The sequence below is a fragment of the Amblyomma maculatum genome, chromosome 7 (assembly GCF_055883805.1).
Source record: "Amblyomma maculatum isolate TAMU_Amacu chromosome 7, ASM5588380v1, whole genome shotgun sequence".
Taxonomy (NCBI): Eukaryota; Metazoa; Arthropoda; class Arachnida; order Ixodida; family Ixodidae; genus Amblyomma; species Amblyomma maculatum.
In genome coordinates this window covers 8,916,951-8,939,969 of record NC_139350.1, presented here as the reverse complement: position 1 = coordinate 8,939,969, position 23,019 = coordinate 8,916,951, and positions in this window count along the sequence as shown.

Below are 23,019 nucleotides of genomic sequence, written 5' to 3'. Positions count from 1 at the left end.
CTGTTGCTGATTCACCGGTAGGACCTTGATTACAGTTTCATGCACTGACACTTTAATTTTAGAATTTTTTTTTCTCCAAACTTTAAAACAGACTTCGCCTCAAGCATGACCAGCCTGCTTCGCTTCAGTTGTTCTGTCCGGTCCTTGAGCTTGAATGAAAGTCATCAAGGCCGGGTGTTTGCTGCCCTTCTTTTGTATGATGCCTGATTGATTAGAAGTTTCCTTAGATACATACACTGATGGCACGCTGTTCCGGGCGCCTGAGCTCTTCAGAGACAGGACGCACTGAAACTTTTCATGCCCCAGGTCGTCTCTCGGCGTTTAAATTTGGCTGTGAACTTTCCCTTTTTATCAAAGCCTTTGCATCGAATAAGAGATGCTGCCTCTAGAAGACCTTCAATCATTCTACCATCGGTAACCTCGACGCTTCCAGCTTGGATTGCTTGCACAAACCGCGTCGCTAGAATTGCGCTGCTCCTCAACATAACGAGGACTACCTTTTTAGAGATTCTGGTCTTCTAACGCACAAACAGTGATAACTGTGACAATTTGAGAGCTCTTTTCAATTGGCTGCGCACTTGCATTGTGTTGCGAGTTAGTACCACAGCTTTCCCCCATTAACTTAGGGCCATCTCCTGATGGCTGCAACAGTGAGCATTGCTTGTGCAGCTGAGTACGCCATGCCTTCTATGTGACACTCGGCCCACCGCTTCTTCTCTGCAGTTCTTCGGGGTGCTTCAGACTCAGCTGGTTGACAATAAACGTCATTGCTTCATTACAGATAGAACCAGGTTGGTGCGTCAGGCAGGTGGTGTATATAAGCAACCATCCAAAAGGCTCTTTTGAGTGCTCCTCCATGACATGCACATGAAAAGCCAGTAATCACAATTTCGAAAGTGGCAATGAAAACACTGTAAAGTGTGTATTCCGTGGCTTATTCGATAGTGGTGAAGCAGCAGAATACACCAGCCTGTGGACTCAAAGCAGACACCTATAGCCACTGCCATCCTAATGAATCAACAAGTGTCTACGAACAATGCCATGATCCAAACAGCTGTACTATGGTGGTTTGAGGAGTTTAGGTGACGCGACCGGGAGGCGAGCGCCACGCCTACATTTCATGCCTTGCGTATGTGGCGCTGCTCTCCGTAGTGGGATGCGTCGAGCGCGCTGGGAAGGCTGGCTGCGCCGGCGCCGCCTATCTTGCAGAAAGCTGGATTTTTGCATTCACGCTTGGTGCATCTCCACAGGTTAGTTTGAAACCGACGTGATGACATGTGTGCCTACATTGACCATCAGTCTGCCTTCGCTTTTAGCTCGCGAAAGCGCTCGCTAGAGGGTAATCTTACGAGTTTCACACGACTTCGCGACGCTCAACACAACAGAAGGAGCGCCACAGAAATAAGCAGTCATGAACCTCAGCAAGCAAACCATTATGTGAATATGACCTTTATTGAACTCTACGTTCAGGAACTGAATATGACCTTTACTGAACACTACGTGCAGTGACTTTATACTGCACATAAATGAATCTATAAAAATGACATTGAAAAATGGAAATCTTGGAGACTGGTCAAGAATATCATATATCACCGAGACATACTGCACATAACTAAACATATTACAGTGACTCATTGCAAAATGGAAGGCTTAGACCATGTTCAGGAACATCATGTATCCCAGATACATACTGCACATAAGTAGATATATAAAAGTGACTCTGGGAAAATGGAAAGCTTAGACTGTAGAGAGGAACATCACGTATAACAGAAACATACGTACATAAATAAATATATAGAAGTGACTCATTGAAAAATGAAAAGCTTAAACCATGGTCAGACTCATGATGTATCATAGCATCATACTACACATAAATATAATAAGTGAAAGTATAAAAGTTGCTCATTCAAAACTGGAAAGCCTGGAAGGCATATTTCAGAGCATCATTCGCTCCTACGTTTCGTCCCGTTTTGCGTTCTGAGATTTCACGTTGAAATGAAACCTTGTGAGCGCGCAAAACTTTATGATTCTGTTTTTGAGTGCTATTGTGTGTTCTGGGCAGCCTACAAATTTCAACTTTGGTATCGTTTCCCCAGCTTACAAATCCATAAGGCTGTCGCTTCTTACTTGCTTCACACTGAAGCAGTGGGTGAATGTATTTTCTAGTGACATCACTAGTGCATTCAGCTGCTCAGATGGATATAAAAGTTCTCATCTGTAAACAGCTGCGGTCAGGGGTGCCTCAGCTGGGGGACTACGATGCTTGTTTTCGACAAGCTCCTGGCAGCACTCAGCTCACTTTGCTGTCGCATTGCTTTTCTGCGCGACATAACCGCCCACGTAAAAAACAGCCTGCAATCACCTGCTTGAACACACATTGCAGGATGATCATGGTCACAAACACAGAGGACTTCATATTCTTCTGTAAAGTTCCCAACATCCAAAAACTCATCAATTCTCATCTGAGAACTCGTTTCGTTCACACTAGAATCATCAGGATGGCTCCTTCTATGTCCCGAAGAGACATTGAATTTTGTTGATGATCTTGCCATGTTTTGAAAGCCTAGCGTGCTCACAGATATCAAATATTGGCTGGCAGTGGGGTCATCGTTGCAACCAGACTTTTTTTGAACGATGCCAAAATGTCTTTCGATGGGTCGTGGTAAGAATGTCTTGTCGTGAGAGAACGGAACCCCACCACGGCTGCCAAGTACTGGAGAAGACGTAGTGTGCTTGTAATAGTCACGCGTCACGCGAAGACCTTCAGCTGTGCTATAGCACAAGAAACTTTGAATGACTTCTTCCTGGTGCCGTCAAGGTCTCAGGGCATCTGAGATGCACCACGATGTCATTGCTTTAATCAAACATCTCATCGTTTCTACAAATCTAACTGTCGCCGCGGCACACCCCAGCTGTGTCTCGATTTGACTTGGTAGGGGAAAAGACCTCTAAACATCTCGTCACTAAGACGCCAAAATGCATAGTTCACTCTTCCTTTTCCAAAGCCAGAAGGACAAACAACTGACATGCTTATGTGGCGCGTTGCCTTTAGAGTGGCATCAGGCATTTCATCACACGTTCAAGCAATATTGATGTGATCGACAGTACCATGTCCTTTTGAGGCTTTCATTCCTGTCTGAACAAACGTGTTCCTCACGTATTTATCAAATGGGGAAAATCTGATATAAAGTAGAAGAAACGACCGGGTTCAGTAAGGACCTGTGTCCTGCAAGCAACCCTTTCTAACCTTCCATATATGCCAAATAAGCCCCACATGCTCCTATTCTATGTAGCTCCATCGCGCGTTAAGAAGTCAACATGCAGACCGGCATTTTCAAACATTATCATGGCTTCAGCGACTATTTTGGCTAGGTATCCACCTTTACATTGCTGTGGGAGGCAAATAAACCAATGATCTGCTGCCACTTCCTTTTGAATGATCGGAACAAGAGAACGAGGCCATGATCACCGCTTAGCGAGCGTTGACCATTCTGGAGTGAATTTTCTTACATCAACAAACGCTTCAATTTTTCCGCTCGACGAAAACTGACGGTTCTCGGCAAGTTTCATCTCACCAATAAGGAGTCCTCCATGGCACTGGAAGTGATCCATGAATTTAGAATTCCGAGCCACAGCAGCAAAACCTTTTCACTCAGGCCGTACCCACTGTTTTAGTTCTGCACATATCGACGCAGTGAAGTACGTAAGGCAATATTATAATTTTCTTTTCTGACGTACTGATAACGCTGAAAACCTTTCATGCACGTAATCAATCATTTCTGAACTCATTCGCTTTTGTACTTTATTTCATGTGTGCTCTTATGTGTTTAAGCAACGAAATATGCTCTCACTTGCTGTTGCTGATTCACCGGTAGGACCTTGATTACACATTCATGCACTCACACTTCTACCGGAAAGGCTGAATGACCTGAAGAAAGCAAAACTTTATGGCGGCTGATAGGCGCGGTGTACTGGTTCGTTGGATGTATGTACCTGGAAGTTCTGGCAGATGTATACTGATACTGGGAAACGGCACCGCCAAAAGTGCATCACATACCCAGGCAATCCGCAAGTGTAAAAGAGCATTATCGGTCTTCGTGCATCATAGATTGCTTTTTCCGTTAGCTGGGTAATGATTTACTATGGAGCTCACTAGCTCAGATTTCCGTTCTTCGGCCCATATCACACTCGGCTCCTACACCTCCCCAATCATCCATTTATTCAACCGAGGCACACTGCATGGTTCAGTCCTCTCATCCATCCTCTTAAACATTGCCCTAACTTCCTTAGCCCGGATACTCGAAACTATACCCGATCTTCAGCACGCAATATATCACACTATGGACTACTAAGGGTTGCCCTGGCCAAGTTGAACATACTTTACAACTCACTACGAATGCCATCCACACATATACACAGGGTCTTGCGTGTGCACCGCAGAAACATGAGCTTCTAGTCAAGCCTTCCCCACGTGCCCCAACCATCGCCATACTCTTGACAACGCTCTGATTCTCAAAGTACCACAACTCCGACTGCTGGGTCTCCACATTCAACAGGACACTAGAGCCACCCACACCATACACCTCCTGCAGCGCCAAATCAACCAGATCACTCATCTCATTCATCGCAAGGACACTTTAAGACTTGTAGACGCCCTCATCGTTGATCGTCTAGCCTACCAGCTCGACTAACAATAACGTTGAGCTATACTGTCTTTGCAACACCTATTTTTATTGCCATTAGGTTTCGTGCATCTGTGGTTTGTTTCTTTAGCCCGCCCTGTTTTTCAGTTTCTTAGGCATATGATCTCTTTTGTCAGTGTCCTTTTACTTGCCTTTTCGGTTTTGTCTGATAAGATTTCAGTGTTTTCATTCAGCGTCTTTTAATTGTTGTTCATGTTTTGCATACTTTGTCCTATTTTAGCACTTTTTCCTTCGCTGACTTTTACAGCCTTGCCTTTTAGACTTGAGCTTATGCCCGCACTAATTTGTTGTTTTTGTTATTGCTTTTGTGCATTCATTTTCACTTTTAGCCATGTTATTTGTTGGGGCTCTCCTCAATATTGTTTTATCTGGGCTTCATGTGTGCCCCAGTTCTGTTTCTTTGCATCTGCCCCGCCCCAAACATTCCGTGACACAGCGTTAATTGTGTCACATGCCATTCCTTGAATTCTTGCTGCGGTTCGAGCTCTGATAACCGGGGTCATGCGCACTTTTAGTCTTTGTATATAAGGCGCAGATCGGCTGTCTTCCAAAATAAAGTTGTTAGCAAGCGAATGTGTGTGTCTTCGTCTTTCTTGTCCGTCGTCTGCTAGCGTTCTTTCTCTGACAGTGAATAACCGACTCACCCAGCAACATACCTTGTTGAAAAGTGGAGGATAGTTTCATTATGCGATTGGGTTGATTACGCGACAAATATATGGTAGAATTTTTTATTATTGCAAAGTTTTTGTATATCGAATTATAGATATATTGAACTATTTCGTGATCTGCTTCGAGCTCAATATATCTGGGTTCGACTGTATGTGTGGCTCTGCAGCTTCAACTAGTTGTTTGCAATAAGTAATTCTTACAGAAATGATAGGTTTAAAAGGCCGCCCATCATTGTGACGTGCTTCAGGTGATACATACAGTGCTGTGTTTACAAGCTGCCATAGTAATTTGGATATTGTAAAACTCGGACATAGTAAAGTGAAACTCAAGTCCTAGTCCATCTTCCATAGACGACTCTACATTTTTCCCCCTGTATTATAAAAACATTTTTGGCAAAAAACGGTTATAGTAAAGTGCATCTGGCCGTGGCGACGATTTCCTGTGAAATGACATTGCCACACATGCGCTAAATAGGATCGCGAGAGAAATGTTTTTTTTTTTTTTTTTCCGGAAAAAAGAAGCGCCGAATGTTTTTGCAAATGGCTTTACCACTAGGCTTTGCAGAAAGAGAAGCCAACTTCGCGTAGTCCTTGGAGTTGCGAGAGAAAGCATGCAGTGCGTAGGGAAAAAAGTAAGCCATCTACAAACATGGAAAGAAGGCAGCGCGGACCATTCAGAAAGTAAAAATGAGTAAGGGTGCAGTGAAAAAGAGGGAAGGGAAGAAACGCCTAAACATTTGCAGTGCAGTACAGCACGAGACAATGGTGGCAAGAACTGGAGTTGCACCATATGCATCTTCAGTAGTGCAGCGCTTGACTGCCGTGTGCATTTCTCATCTACTGCCTTTTGAAAAAGCAGAAGATGATGCCGAATTCACGCAAGTCTTTATTTATCGCATGAAATCAAACTCTGTTGTATTCGTTGCCCTCATGCGTAAGAGGTACTTCCACGAGATGTAAACAAAATTATATAACTGAAAAAGTGTCACGAACAGACGATAAGAGATGGAAGGTATTTTAGAATGTTTTTTTTTCATAATGTGATAAGCTGTGCTCTGTAATTAAGCATTTAATTATGAGACAGCAACTTCGGGACCACGTCATCACCAACAACTGATATAGTAAAGACCCTGATATAGTAAAGCTTTTTTCTGGTCCCAGTGACTTTACTATAAAAGGGTTCTAATTTTGCCGAATGTTTATCTCATTCAAAAGCAGTGTAAACTGTTGGGGGGAGTGGAAAATTGGGAAAACAAAATATATGAAAATTTGTACAGATGCTGAAAAAATATCAATTTTTGTTTGTTACTCTTTTAATAGTGCATACTGAGCTTTTTCTTTAAAACACAAAGCAGTCGCTTCCTTCTCACTAGCAACATTTCTTGGGAGCTTGATTTCTATTTTTATCTTTGCATCCTGCTCTTGACTGTCTTGAATGTGTCTAGTAGGGCAGCCATCTGTCTCTTATCTTACTCCATCTGCAGCACAGCTGTATGACCCATTCTACAAACAGGCATTCCTTTGGATGTGGGCGGTGCATATTACACCAGTATGTGTCCATCTCTGTGCCGCAATAACGCATGGTGCAACACTGTTCCAGTGGAATTTAAAATGTTGAACTGGATTTTTGGGCCTCAAGCAAAGGAGTGGATGCTCTTTTTATTTACGTGTTCTGTAGCATGTGGAAGGCAGTGTGCTGCATGTGTTGCACAAGCAGTGCTGATGTCTGACCATGTCAGGCCTCCACCAGCAGAGGGGTGTGATGGAGCCCCGCAAGACTGCTTTCCCGCAGTGCTCTACAGCAGTGCATAACAGCCATTTTTCGAGGGTGCGCTTTCTCACGCATAAGCATGTTACATATTTTTCTTCTTTCCTCGATAGTGCTGTGTGTATGCCATTGTGAGTGCTGTTGTGTGGCGTAACTATGGCCGCTTCTCATAATTCTTCTACAGTGGCTTTGCTTGTGAGGCTACAGAAGTTATTTTAATTCAAAGACTTTAAGATCTACTGAGCTCCTTGAGCTGCAAGCATTTCCAGTGAACCTTGAAATTTTTTGCTCTGGTTAATGATGTTTACACAAGTCTGTTGATCCATCGAGGCGTTTGGATCAGGATGCAAATGAACATAAAAATTAATTTCGAACATTATTTTTATGCACAGGAGGTTCTCCATGTTTTAGTTTTTCAAACAGCAGGATTTAATGTCACCTGTTCACTGTGGTCACTAGCAGAAACCCTGGCAGTCCTGAAAGGCCACACCAGACTGGTTAAAGCCGTGTCCTGGGATCTGGTGGGGAAGTGCGTTGCATCCCAGGTGAGGCTGTGAATGGTATTTTGTCTCTTCTTTCCAGCTGCATGCACCTTGAAATGCTGAGTTTCACGTTCATGAGTTTTCCTGCAGTTACAGAGGGCATTGCGTTTGTGAAAATCTGAGATGAAGCTGCTTCGTGAGACTAAAGAGCATCGTGACATCAAAATTGGTGTTTGTCTTTTAAGCAAAATAGAATCTGATTGGTGGAAATGTTTGACACATAATGTTTATACTGGCTGCACGGTTTCTACTGCACACCTGAGTTTTATAGGCGCTCAGCAAAGTTAAGGATGAATGCTTTGCAAAATGTTTCATTGAACTTTCGAAGGGCCCTAAAAATATGTTTGTGGGCATAGTCTAAAGCAACATATATGCAAACATGGTTTTTATGAGTATTTGATTCAAGTTGGAAAGCTGTGCAGGCACGGTGAATTCAGAAATAGTTTTCAAAATTTGCTCCTTGCATTTGCTCTCAATAGACGAGGGTGGCACCTCACTGCACTTTCCAACCTGTCCCTGCCCACAGTAAAGCCTCTCAATAAACTAAATGTAGCGCCAACGTTTGAAGATTGCCACCCTCCTCTTCTCCTGCGCTTTCCTTCGGCGTTCGACCCTCCCATTGGTTGAGCGCTGTCACGCGTTTCCGCACGCTTCTTTTTTGCTTGTTGCGTTCGCTGCCTCCTTTCTCGCGGTGTAAAACAACGCGTGCGACGTATATCATGAAGTCTGGCTAGGGCTCACGCCTCTTTAGGTGTTTTTTTTTTTTAAGTTGCTTCGTTCGAAATGACTTATTGCAGTACTTTTGGGTGCAGGACACGTGGGCATGATGGCAAGCGGTTGTTGATAACACCGTCCACGAACCGAGATATGGCGCAGAGGAAGGTTTTGCGGCACCAAATCGTCTGGGCGGACTTGAACTCATCACCATGGTTCCGGCTCTGTTCTAACCTAGTATGCTGCCATACACTCTGTATGAATTCATTCATTTTTTTCGCTTTGCCACATCCCTGTGAGTCAAATGTTTTTACACTTTTTGCATTGGAGTTCGATTAAGTACTATGGAATAAAGTCCTTGGCATTTAGCTACTCAGCCATGCTTTCTGAGGCATTGTCTTCGTTCTGAATATAAGCTAACTGCATGTTTTGAGAGTGTCGCTGCATTTAACAAAACAATGATGGTTTTTAAGCAACCAGATAAAGCCACAAATTTCGTGCTTTGCTTTTGATTTGTCTCGATTTCGCACACCATGCATGCAAGCGCTGATAGATCTGCAGCTTAAGTTGAAAACACAATGAAGGCAACAGCTGCCATGCTTCTCAAGTTTATCGTCAGCTCGCAAGCTAGTGAAAGCTGCAAAGAAACCATAAGCAGACTTTTGCTAAATTGTTCTCTTCAGCCACCTAGTTGCAATTTTTTTTAAAGCATGCTGCTCAGTTTGGCCAGTGAATGATGGACGATGAATGCACAGAGGTGAAGGTGAGTTGCGCCGATGCCAAAATTGCGTATGTGTGGTGTAAGACACTGACAGCCGAAGTTATTTTAGTGGAAAGCCCCTGTGGACATTTTGTATTGATGTTTTAGCAGCGAGCAATATTTTAATGTGAGCACATTGTGACAAAATTCAAGCTGAAATGCTCTGGTGAGACCCGGCACCTGCTCCAGAGAGCATGCGCTAGCCGTGCACCGCTTAGGTGGAGCCGCGATCGAAACGCGAGAGGAGGAGCAACGGCGTAGGAGGAGGAGAGAGATGGCACTACATTTAGTTACTGACCTCAGCTTGGCTTCCTGCCTGCATCTCATAATTAGGTGCCCCCAAGTGACTCTTGCTGTTTGAGGGCGTCGTTTGTCACGACCTGCTTTCTCTGTTTTTCTTCTGCATCAACATGTGGGGAGTTGAGGTGGGAGTGGAGGAGCATTATTTTTTATGCGCGTTCCAAGTTATTTTCTCATTCTGATGACAACAGATGGGATGCCAGTTGTTTGAGCACATTTTCTAGTTTTAGTCATTGCCTTTTCATGGTCTCTTAGAGGAGGCCTGCATGTGAGCATGGAGGATTTGAAACATCATTTGTTTTTTAAAAAAAGTGGTTCAAATCCTGAGTGGATCACAATGCCCTTGTTTTAATGTCTTTTATAACTGTATGGAAATTGCTATGAATGAGATTTTTTTTTTGTTATATTTGTATCTTCCACATGTACAGTTTTTGCCATTTTCATTTGTGTGAAATTGGCATCTGTAGAGTTTGGTTGTTTTTGGTGACATCAACAGTGTATCGAATGGTTGCACTAATGAGTTGTGCTCTTCTTAACTGCATTCCTGAATCAGTGCCTCTTCTCTGCCGCAGTGTGGAGGCAGCACACACATTTTTCGACTCAGCTATTCTCCCGACACTCAGTATCTCGTCTGTGCACATTAGCAATCATGAACATCCTAGAACAGATCTTGAAAGTACGAAATCTTATTACCGAGGTGAGGTATCTTTAAAACACCGCGAAACGTATGAGTAAGCAAGTTGGGAGGGCGACACATGAAAACACACGTAAATACAACTTACCGCGACATTTTCCTCGGTTCAGCAACGTTGAGCCCTTCACATATTTTGTGGATGCCTGATACCGCGCCCCGACATCATGTTGTATGACACTAAATTCCCTTGCAATTACTGCAAGTCTGACGACTTAAGGGACCATTCACAGTATGATAAACTGACCGTGCACAGTTGCAGACGACTGTGCACCACCGGCGCTGTCGCTAGCAGACGCTCCGGAGCTGGAGGCGGCCGCGGTGGGTATCGCCAACTGCGCTGTCATATGCTGCAATGCGCGAATCTCGCTCGGTCCGTATTGTCATATGGCGTTTGACAACTGCTTTGTAAATGTTATTCTGTCAAGGATTTATCACTTCAGCGACAGTATTATCAAGCTTATTTACCCCATGCGGCAGCATATCAGACTGTAAACAAAACTAATGAGCATTTTGAGGGTGTCCGGATTCATAACATAGATTATTCCGGGAGTTTTAAAAGTAGACCGCCTCAGCAATGACGCAGCATACTTCTTCAAAGCACTGGCCAATGTTTAACGACTGGCCACCATAATTCTCGTGCCCTGCGAAACGAGAAAAATTATACGGTAAGTTGTGTTTACTTGTGTTTTTATGGGTCGCCCTCCCAACTCACATCCCCGTACATTTCGCGACATTTTAAAAATACTTCGCCTCCGTAATGAAATTTCAAACTTTCACAATCTGTGCTAGGATGTTCACGGTTACTCTGCACCGAATAAGGGCATCATAGGTTTTCCGTGAAATCGAAAAACTGCTTAGAAATCTTTCGGTTCCATGTATTCCTATGGGCGCTAATCCTATTTTTCACCCCAGTCTGCTGCGGCGCCGCGAGCGCCCCCTTTGTTTGTAAACACGTTTGTCTATAACGCGGCCCTGCATATAACCCGCACCCCTAACTTTGAATCCCCCCCCCCCCCAAAAAAAAAAAGTCGTCGCATGTAATCTGCACATTTATCTAAAAAAAGAACACTAGAAAGACACAACTGCATGCTCGGTGATCATTTCATTGTCAGAACATTTATTCAAACAACCGCCACGTCACTGGTTATCCGGTTCTCAATCTTTGCTGCTCTCACTGCTACCATTCGAGGCTTCATCGCCACTCTCAAAGATGTAGTCATCCTCGGAACGATCAAGCTTTTACTCATAGCACATTTTTTGAAGCTGTTACGCACTCGTACGCAAGTTGAAGGGAAAGCTTCAGGAACTTAATAACGAGTCCACTGTTCGAGAATGGGCCTTTTTGTGTGTGTGTGCAATATGTCTGAGAAAAGAAGCTAGTTAAATGTTGTTGTGCTATTGTGTTTCATTGCTGTAAAGCATGTTGTGGTCTTTTTTTATGATCTCAGAAAGTATTCATTCAAGTCCATGAAAATTTTTTGTTAGGGCCTTGAAAGTCCTTACAGAATTTAAATTTTTTCTTTCATGGTGGCTATGAACTCTACTTTGTACTTCGTGCGTTCTGTTTCCCTTTTGCCACTTTTGCAACCGTCATATTTACGATCTCTCGACGTGCCCTCTGGAAGGTTGCGTGCAACGTGGTAAATGTTGCATGGTCGCTCGCGATGCCTCGAGATGCGACACGCGTTCAGTGCACGGAAGCAAAGGTCGTCCTCGTGGTGAGACGCGCCGCTGCATCGACACCTGCAGTACCCATTCTAGCCACCGTACCTGCAGCGTCCTAGCATTTGTTACAGTGGAACTTAGAAAAAAAGGAAATTAAAAAAAGCCCCTTGTCTTGCCCCGCAATACCTATCCAAAAATTGCCACAGTGAATTTCACAATGCCAACATATTCCGCGAATTCTACGGACCTGGACCCATATGGTATACTCCTGTAACTTAAGAACCAGCGTGCACAGCTTTATGAAACTTGTTAGTTATTCAAATGTTAATGTTATGCGCCTGCCCTAAAACTTTCATTGCGATACTTGACAAACAAGAAAATTAGCCCTTTCTCAACCTTCTTGGGCCGTTTTCTCAGAATCACTTTTCTGCCTAGTGTGGCTGCATAGGACAGCCGTATCTTGGGAACCGCTCATCAGATTTTTATGAGGTTTATTTTATTCCATACCTCAATGAATTTCTGAGGGCAAGCAAATTTCATTTTTTCAAGACATTGTGCCTGGAATTAATGACAAGCAATTAAAATTTGGTAATGCAGGTTTGATTAATAACACTGATTTTGGGGCTGTGCTACAATTTTGCAGCACAGGAATTTGGAAAAAGAGAATTGTGTTACCCTGGGGTAACTATCCAGGAATGACCATAATGAATTACACAGTGCCAGCACGTTTTGCAAATTCTCCAGGCCTGCCCTAAGGGACCTATGCAAACTATCTTGATGTACTCCCCTAACTTGAAAACCAATGAGCCCAGCTCAGCTCCATGAAACTGGGTATTTCTTCAAATGTTTGTACTATGAGTCTACCCTGAAAATTTCATTCAAGTATTTTAAGAAATAAAAAAGTTGGTGTTCAAGGGTGTCAATCGCGGCAATCGACTGTAGTGCCACGAAACTTCAAAAAGCCCATTCCTAAAATGATGTCATGCGTAGAGTGGGGTAAGATGACGAATTTGGCGCTGAATAATTGCACCACCCACAGACACTTGCGCACTGCACACACCCACAGGCCGCAACGCCTCTCCAGTTCAGTCAGGCCGGTCGTGTCCAATTCTTCGTGATGCTATGGACCATATAACACCCCACTTTCCGGTCTCTATACCTTCCTAACATCACATAACTTCATCTGCAGCACCTCGAGGATGCCATCTAACCATCGCGTTCGCTGCCTACCCCTTCTCCGGTGACCCTCAACCTTTCCCAACATCAAATCTTTCTCCAGCGACTCCTCTCTTCTCATCAGATGACTGAAGTAGCTGAGCTTTAACTTTAGAATTTGACCTTCCAATGAGCAATCAGGGTTTATGGTCGACAATATTGACTGATTTGATCTTCTGGCAGTCCAAGGAACTCTCAAGAGTCTCCGCCAGCACCACAATTCAAACGCGTCAATTCTTTGGCGGTCAGCCTTCTTCACAGTCCAACTCTCGCATCCATACATCACAACTGGAAAGACCATAGCACGAGTTATACGGATTTTGGATGGCAGTGTAATGTCTCTGCTCTTTACTAAGCGGTCAAGGCTAACCATGGCTCTCTTTCCCAGAAGCAGGCGTCTCCTAATTTCATGGCTGCAGTCTCCCTCTGGGGTAACCTTGGAGCCCAAAATGAGAAAATCTGTCACAGCTTCCACTTCTTGTCCCTTGATGCTCCAGGACTTGATAGAGCAAGACGCCATGATCTTTGTCTTTTTAATGTTCAGTTTAAGCCCAAACTTCTCACTCTCTTCTTGTACGCGCATTAGAAGTCTCTTGAGTTCCACTTCACTTTCTGCCGTTAAAGTGGTATCATCCACATATCTAAGGTTGTTAATACGTTTTCCAGCAATCTTCACTTCAGATAGACTCGTCCAGACCGGCCTTCCTCATGATGCACTAAGCATCATGGATCACTGCCTTGTCGTGGCGGAGGGGCTTGCGAAACTCGATGAAGTCGTGAGCTCTGCTGTGTAGGGCCACCCAAGATAGACAGGTCACGGCAGAGAGTTCTGACAAAATGTGATTCACTGGAGAAGGTATTGGCAACCCACTCCAGTATTTCCTGCCAAGAAAACCCTATGGCCAGTAGATTTCAGTAAAAATGGGCGAAGGCTTTTAGATAGCCTGATGTTCAGATACAAAGTGAAGGATCAAGTATTCGATTTGCTGCTAGTCTGTTCCAAATTGTTGCTCAAGTTACCTGTGTTATTTTAAACATCTGTACATGTTTGGCTGTTTGTCTTTTCAGAGGTGCATGCTTAGTCAGCAGAGCATTACCGTATATGCTCGCATAATAGGCGCACTTTTTTTTTCAGAAAATTCGGCTTAAAGTTAGGGGTGCGCCTGTTACGCGGGGTAAAATTTCCGCACATTTTTCGACTCGCATTCTCGTGCTTTAAATTTAACATATATAAAGAACATGGCTACTCTCACATAAATGCCGATAAACCTGGCATAAAAATGAAAAAGAAAGCTACTTACATTTCAATGAATAGACGAGAGACGTCGAGTGCACACACACGAAAAATTTGTTTTCATACATGCACTGATGCTCTACTCATACAGATTCGGATTCCGATCCTTTGTCCGAGTTCCACAGCATCTCATCTTCGCTCGCATCTAGTGCGTTGGAGATCCCTGTCTTCTTAAAGCTTTTTCTGATGACATCATCAGAGATCTCTCTCCAGGCTTCCACTATCCAATCGCACAATATTTCCACAGGCGGCCTCTTAATTTTGCCACCTGGAGTTAGCTGACGCTGCCCTCCAGCCATCCAGTTAGTGTACAGCCTTCGAACATTGTCCTTAAAAGGCTTATTTAAGGACACGTTCAAAGGCTGCAGTACAGATGTGAGGCCTCCAGGAATCACGACAATATCCGTGCGCAGCTCTTTCAGCTTCGCTTTAACACTTTCCATGAGGTGTCCGCGAAAACTGTCCAGAACAAGCATGGCCGGATACAACAGGCCACCTGGCCGCCGGCCCCAGACTGTCTTTATCCAGTCCAGCATCAAATTTTCATTCATCCAGCCTTTCTCCTGGACCCTAATGTGTATATCTCGACGGAGAGTTCCCTTAGGAAGCGTCTTCCTTTTAAAAATGACGTATGGCGGTAGTTTGTGCCCATCTGCTGTCACCGCTAGCATAACAGTACATCTTTCCTTCTCCGCGCCAGATGTTCTAATGAGCACACTTCGTGCACCTTTGTCCTCCACTGTGGTGTTTCTTGGCATGTCAAAACAAAGGGGCGTCTGATCTGTATTCCCAATCTGCGACAAAATAAAGTTTTTTTGCTGTCGAAGCCGGATCACAAAACGGTGAAAATCCACCACCTTGTCCTCGTATGCCGAAGGCAAACGCTGGCACAACGTTGTCCGCCTCCTCAGGGTTAGCCCATGGCATCGCATGAAGCGCGTTGTCCACCCAGAACTTGCGTTAAAGTCTTTAGCTTCGATGCCCTGCACTCGGGCAATTCTACGTGCCTCCGTCTGCACTATTTCGAGGGACACTGCACAACAGTCTTGTCGGAGGCGTCGTATGTGCTGAACCAATTCCTCCTCCACTTGTGGATACTTTCCGGACTTCGCACCGCGGAAGGCCTGTTGTGACTTGGTGGCTTGAAGTTTTTCCTGCTGACTTCTCCAGTAGCGAACGCTGGTTTCTCCGACACTGAAATGTCTGCTTGCAGCACGGTTTCCGTGTTCCACTGCGTACTGCGCAGCTTTCAGTTTGAATCCAGCTGTGTAGCTCCCATACTTACCCATTGTAGCACACACGACAAACCTAACCGCACGCTGCTTGCAAAATGGCGAAACGAGGCCCCTTAGAAGAATGGATAGATGGTAATTGATCTACCCTTTGTGTCAGATGGCAGCTTGCGCCGCCTAGCACCTTGCCTAAAATGCGCATCGATGGCGATGACACTGCCGCTTGTGTCATGTCGCCCCTGACCAACGTCACTCGTAGCATTGCCATGGCATTGCGTCCGATTTTCCCAGAGAAAAACAAATGGACAAGACACTTCTCCTCCTCCTCCTCTCCTGGAATTCATTTCCCCGAGTCTCCCAGCTTTCAGAGCTCCCACAGAGAAGGTAGCGTAAAGCATACATTCTCCGTGCGGCAGTTAGGGGGGTATCGCTAGTTGACGGAATAACTCTTTTCAGCCGTTGATTTTTTTTTTTGACGGTCCGCGTGTTTTTGTACTTGGCCGTCACAACCGATACTGTCGTGCATGGAGCAAGCAAAAAACTTTGTTTCCTTCCTCCAAGCTGTCGTACTTTACCGTCATCGTCATGAGTGTTCCTTGCCTAAACTTCGGGCTCATTCACAGTAGGTTTCATATGCGGCATCGCGCGTTGTGGAATTTAAGTGCGTTTTTTTTTTGTTTTGTTTTTTTTTCACGTTAGTTTGAGGCAGGCGCGTCGGCTTTCAATTGTGTAAATACGGCATTGATCTCAGTGCCAAGTTCGAGGTGCACCTATTATGCACGGAAATAAAAAAAATTGATATTTCGCACCCAAACTGGGGTGTGTCTATTATGCGAGTGCGCCTATTATGCGAGTAAATACGGTAATTGTTGAATATGTAAAGATCCAAAAGTATGCTTTTTTGCATGTCCTAGTTTTAAAACTTACTGTATGGTTATTTGCATAACATCATTGTATACTGTTGCTTATTATATTTTTATATTGTTGTTTTTAACACCTATGCCGTTTTCCTAAATTTCCTAAATTGCACATGTACCTTGTTCTTTTTTATTTTGCTTTGTTTTTCAGATTTGTACGCTTTTGTTAACCTTCTGTTTTATATATATATCCTGTATGCGCCCCTCCCCTCTGTAACGTACAACTGTACCCTGAGGGTATTATAAATAAAAAAATAAAAAAGAAAAATGCAATTACTTCAGGTGTTTGAACTTATAAACATGCTTGAAAACTCATTTGATTTCTTCAAAGCTGCTCAAGCCTGCTTTCACCCCACGATTAGCGCACGTTAAAGAACAGGTGGTCAAAATTTCCGGGGTCTACCATGGTGGCATCCCTTATAGCTTGAGTCACTGGGACATTAAACCCTATAGAACCAAAAGTAGGGAGAGAGTAGGGAAAACTGGTTCCACATGGAGGTGAGTATATATATAGCGATGTTCAGACAAGAACCGAATCAAGGTTGCATGACAACCATCTTTTGTTTTCAACAAAATTTTTATGTTGCGGCAGATATGTCAGCTCAAAAGAAGGCACCTTAGATTTCTAAGATATGGCTTTCTTTTCTCAAAAAAAGAAGGGGGGGGTTTGTCACAAGAAGTTCAAAATGTTTTTGCCATTTCGGGAAGCACTAAAATTTTGTGCACATCAGTATTTACTCATTAATCTGTGCAAAGTGCATCGTGCCAGCTTGTAAGGCTGAAAACTGGTGTTTCTGCAGCTCGTAGCACCTAGAACAAAGTTCGCAATTCTTTCTTTAAAGATCAGGAACAAAAAAAAATTTCATAACATTTGTAAGAGTACAAGTTGTATAGAAAAATGTGCGGCAAAAATTTGGGTAGTAGGGCTTGACACCTGCATCTTTACAAAATGGTAAAAAGAAGCTTTCCACCTACATTGATGTGCAATTGTTTCTGCCTCATAAAAACTGATTGATTTCTTTGTTTAGACTCATTTGCCCATCACGTTTAAAAATTTCACTGAAAACAAAATATAGTCGATCACTGTTCTTATCTGAACTCACCCTAATGACATGCCGAAGTGGTGGTAGCCTTGGCTGTAAATTGGTGTGGATGCGTTGTGAATGACTGGCTTGCTTTGTGTGTCGTCATTTATTTTTTGTTGCTGTGCAGCTGCGGATTATGCATTTCTGGCTTTTGCATGATGGGAAATAAAGGCCTCAGATTAAACGGGGTTGAGCGCAAGATATTTGAATGCAATTTTCAGGGTAGGCTCATAGCACAAACATTTGAATAACTACCAAGTTTTTTGGAGCTGTGCTCACTGGTTCTCAGGTTTGAGGAGTATATCAATATGGCTTATGTAAGTGCTGTAGGACAGGCCTGAAGAATTTGCGAAATTTGCAAAATGTGCTGGCATTGTGGAATTCAATGTGTCCATTTCTGGATAATTAGTATTTATTTATTTATGGCGCTGGAGTTTGCCACACAGCATAAAAGGTGGTGGTAGAGTCACAGAAATGTGTGGATTGCAGCCATGTGCAAGAAGTCACATAAACTGCGTGCATAAATGTTGTTTGTTACCCATAAGTGGAAATGAGAGTCAGTCGGTGAAAGTCCAGCTTTTTGTAAAATGGTCTTGCGTATATGCGAAGTTCCTGGGCATGTCCATATTAGATGCCGCACAGTGGTGTCGCAAGCGGGTTCTTCGCAGTGTGGCCATTTGTCGGGAACTGGAATAGTAGGACTTTGCCACAGGTGTCAAACGGCGGGTGTAAGGGCCACTCCGACTCTCAGCCGTCTCAGAGATACCTCCTCCACCCTTGTTAGATTGGGGGAAAAGGGGTACGTACACGGGGGAATTAGAGCACGTGTACGCTGCCTGAGAGACGCTGATGCTGTCAAATGGGTCAGAAGTGGATCCGGTGGCAAGGAATCATGAGAAGGTTGTCACATCTGCTGCATGAGGAAGCACGTCTGCTGCTATGGTATTCAAATTTGTGTTGTCTTGAACCCAGTGAATGATTATAGTCACTGGGTAGTGGTGACAACCAGCATGTATAGTCTGTGCGACCCTATGGATAATTAGTACCTCAGGGCAAGACAAAGCCCATTTTTCTAATTTCCTTGCTTAAAAATTTTAGCACTGTCCCAAATTTTGTGTCATTGATTAGGTCTGCATGAACCAAATTTTAATTGTCTATTGTTGATTCCAGACACAGTTCCTGAGAAAATGGGATTGTAAATTTATTTAGGTATGGAATAGAAGAAACGTCATGAAAATCTGATAAGTGGCTCCTGAGATGCAGCTGGACTAAGCAGCTCACTAGGTGCAAAAATATAAATATAAGAACGGTTGCAATACTCTGTAATGCAAAATTTGAGCACAAGTTTTGCGATATACTGAGGCACAGTATTTGAGAGATGCTTGTGTGTATGTGCACTTACAAAGCACTCTGTTTTTCTTCTGAGCCTAAGAGAATTTCTCAGAAGAGAAAGAAAATGATAGCCACGATCTTCGGTCTTTCCTCTTCAGAGAAATTCTTTTTGGCTCATGACTGTTCGGTTCCACCGGGAATGGCACCAACGGCAACGCGCCTCGACAGCTGAATGGTGCATAAAAGCTGCACTATAGAACTGATTTTGAAAAAACAGCTCTAGAAGGTTGAGAGCTTTTTTTTGTTTTGTTTTGCCAGATATCTTTATGGTATTTTCAGTGTATAGCGCTGCCATTTCTTTAACTAGCAAGTTTTATAGAGCTGTGTAGAATGGGTCTCAATTTGCAGGAAGACATGTCAAAATGGGTCTCATGCAGATTTCTCCCCAGAAAAATTTTAAGAGGTTGACAATTGACGGAATGAGGAGGGTGGCAGTATGAACTGAATGGCAACACAGTGGGTGACTTGAGGAAAATAAAATGACGGCGCAGATGGCTGTGTAGCTCTTTTTTTTTAATACAGCGAAATCTTGGTAATTTGGCCCTCAAGAAAAATGTTTGAATTATCTGAAAGCCTGAATTATCGAATTAAAACTGTCAAAAATCATTTGTATCACAGTAATTTTACAATGAACACCTGCAATATGTCTGTGCATACATTTGAGATGAAAGTTATGCGACAACAATTGTCTGTGGATTTACTTTGTTTTGTGCACATTTTTAGGAATGTTGAAAAATTTCTTCATAATCGCAAGTACCACCGTGGCCCTTTTTGCAGTGCGATGCCATAGCAATGGTGCCTCGTTACAGATGCCCATTTGCGGTGTGGAGATGCTTCACTTCATAGACAGTGAGCGGTCAAACATCCTCAAACACAATGGTTAAGCATATTCGACGAGCGGTGGATGCATGTGGACGCAAAAGAGAAAATATGAATAGATGTTAGAACAGCGTGATGCCGTCCCGAGTGACGAGCACTGTAGCATCTGAAACATTACTGTTACAGAAAGTTGTCCCCAAGTAGCGCAAACTTGAGACCAGAGAGGTGGGTGATGGTGGGCGGGTAATTGAAAATGTGGGTGCCTGAGAGGTGGGCGGCAAAGCCAGTGCTGTCGACCATGGGAAGAACCCTGGTCACATGCGTCCTTTATCCCGGACCGGGAGAATTTGCAAAATGTTTCGGCGTTGTAAAACTCATTATGATAAATCATGGATAATTGCCACGGGGCAAGACAAGGCACTTTTTCTAAATTTCCTTTGCTTTCTAAGTGTCGGTGCAGTCATTGGTGGTGCGCTTGGTCATGCGGACGGCCTTCATAGAACACTTGCATGTACCAAACGTGTGTTGCACCTTGAGACATTATGACTGACCACGCACTGATAGACATATTTCATGAAACTAAACCGGGAATTTGGTGTGAGATCATAAAGATGGCAGATAGGATAGATATGAAAAACAGAGTAGGGTGCGGCGGGAGAAAGGGAAGTATGAAATGAGGCACAAATAAAAGAGCCAAAAAAGCAGATGATGGGGGCAGGTGGTACAGGCTACCACATTAGCGCGCGGAGCAGCCAATAGCACTCGCTCAATCCCCCGCATTCTCAAGAGCACATCCAATTGCGGCCTTGAATTTGAGAGCGGGAAATTTGAAAGCCACTGCCAGACTCCCACTTAGAAGCAAGCCTTACTTCGACTGCTCCGCCATTGCCGCCGTTGGTGGTGGCAGTGCTTGGTTGAGCGAGATAGGACTGGCAGGCACACCAAGTTAGGACATTTTCGGCTCTTGTTCATGTCTCTGAGGATGCCGTGGCTTATTAGTTTCCAGTATTTCTACAGCAAATTAGGCTTTCATAATAACAGAAAGGGTATTTATAATCCATACTACTTGCATATATACTTTTCCAGAAATAAGTTTTTTAGCGATTATTTTGTTCTCAAAGATTGTGTTCCCGCTTAAAGACCAGAAAAGATGAACTTGCCGATGTGTGGTTATAGTCTTCATTGAGAACCGAAAAACAAACCCCTCTTAAAGTAAGACAGTCTAATTTCTGCATTAACAATAAACTAATCTGAGTTAGCCTAGCTAACATATCAGCGGCTTGCAAGTAACCGAAATGGGTTATGCTCTCATCGATAGTATAGGTTTTTCCTCACAGAACTTTTGCCCATATGTAAGAAGGTAACTGGTACATCAAACTTCCTTCATGCCAGTTTCATGCCAGTCTGCAGTCGAAGCGCTGTTATTTGGTACTAAAGGAAGTCAATGATAAATGCACAAGACATATTCTACATTACCAGCCGGAAATGTCTGCTCCACAGTCACCCAATTTATTGCTTAACTTGGTCCTTCTACGAGTACTTAATTGGGAAGTAATTAGAGCAGGACCGGGATAACAAACTATTTTTGATTTCAGCAACCTATAAGAATGAAATTACAGGAAAAGTGTATGGCAAGTGGAGAGCACTGATGTTTTCAAGAAATTAAACCAGCAGAAAAAAAAATTGGAGTACATCTTATAAGAATGAAATTACAGGAAAAGTGTATGGCAAGTGGAGAGCACTGATGTTTTCAAGAAATTAAACCAGCAGAAAAAAAAATTGGAGTACATCTGATCTGCTTCAGAAACACATTTACCAATGCAACCTATACCGATAGTGACAGCGAACACTAAAGGAATACACCAAAGGAAATTAATCCGAACGATTTTGCTTTGCAGCCAGAAATTATTTATTCAAAACATTTTAGTCAGTCCAGTGCAGGAGTGGATTTATGGACACTCTGGGAGACTGTGCTTTGGCACAGGGGAGCAATATTTTGCTGCAACGTGGGGGATAGAGCGTTGCACGTATTTCTGCACTTTTCCTTATGACCTCACAAATTTCCATAGAAAGCTGTGCATGCTACAGCTGTCCTCCACTGTGCCCTGAAGGACAAAAAAAAGTGCTGGTGCAAAGAATCAAGATCTCCATGGGGAAATGTTTGTACCGTCGCCCACAGACTTGACACTAATGATGGAAAGCATGGCTTGGACTGCCACCAGCGCCACAAAGTGACTGTCATCGGGTGCAAGGTAATGCTCTCGGTACGTTTACGGTGGCTGACGATAGCTGATGTGCAGCTTGCTTTCACCACGTTTTTTACAGTGCACGATTGCTGCGTAGACAGCATGTTCGTTACATAGGCGTGTCTCCGCATTTTGCTCGTGGATGCGGCCTCACTCACCAGGGCAACACTTTGCAGCTTTCTTAGCGTGGCAACCTGAAATTGAGTGCTAAGCTTCCATAGCTTGTGAGTTCTGTCTGAAAGCTGTGGATCTAAAACAAGTAAATATTATAACCATTGTCATGCACTGACAAGTGTATTCCACAGAAAGTCACACATATTGAGTCATAATCAATGAAGGCAAGAAAACAAGCAGCTGGGCACAAGGGAGCTTGACCTACAAGTAAGGTTTGACAACAAACAATACAGTAGCATGAAATTATGTCCCAAACAGCAACACGTTGGTTGCCTGGGCCTGTAAGGCCACATATGCGAACAAAACACAGAGAAAAACCTACGTGATGGCAAGCGTGCACCGTTGAGAAACAAAGTGAGCTGCGCACCATCAGCCACGGTAAACATACCCAAAGCATTATCTCGCATCCGATGTCTATCACTTCGTGGGTGGCAGTCCAAGCCACGCTTTCTGTCATTCGTGCCTGTGGGCGGCTGAATAGCATGACAATTGTAGTTTCGGTTTCAGTGTTCATTTTTTTACAGCAGGCAGTGACATTGAAGAAATAATTATTTGTAGCAGAGTGGTTTGAAATGTCGACAAAAATGGTATTCAGCTGTCAGTAGGACACACTGCGAATTCAGAAACATTTGCGTGATTCTGCTGCTTTTACTACATATCCATGCCAACAACAGTCCTGGCTTTGCGAGCTCTGACTTCAGCTGAGATGAAGAATTAGTCTGATATTAACCTGTTTCAACTAGTGGTCCAAGGAAAGCATACTTTCTATTTCTGCTTGCGCTTGAGCCATGGTCACTCTGCATTCCCACTGCTTTATTTTCATTTACAAAG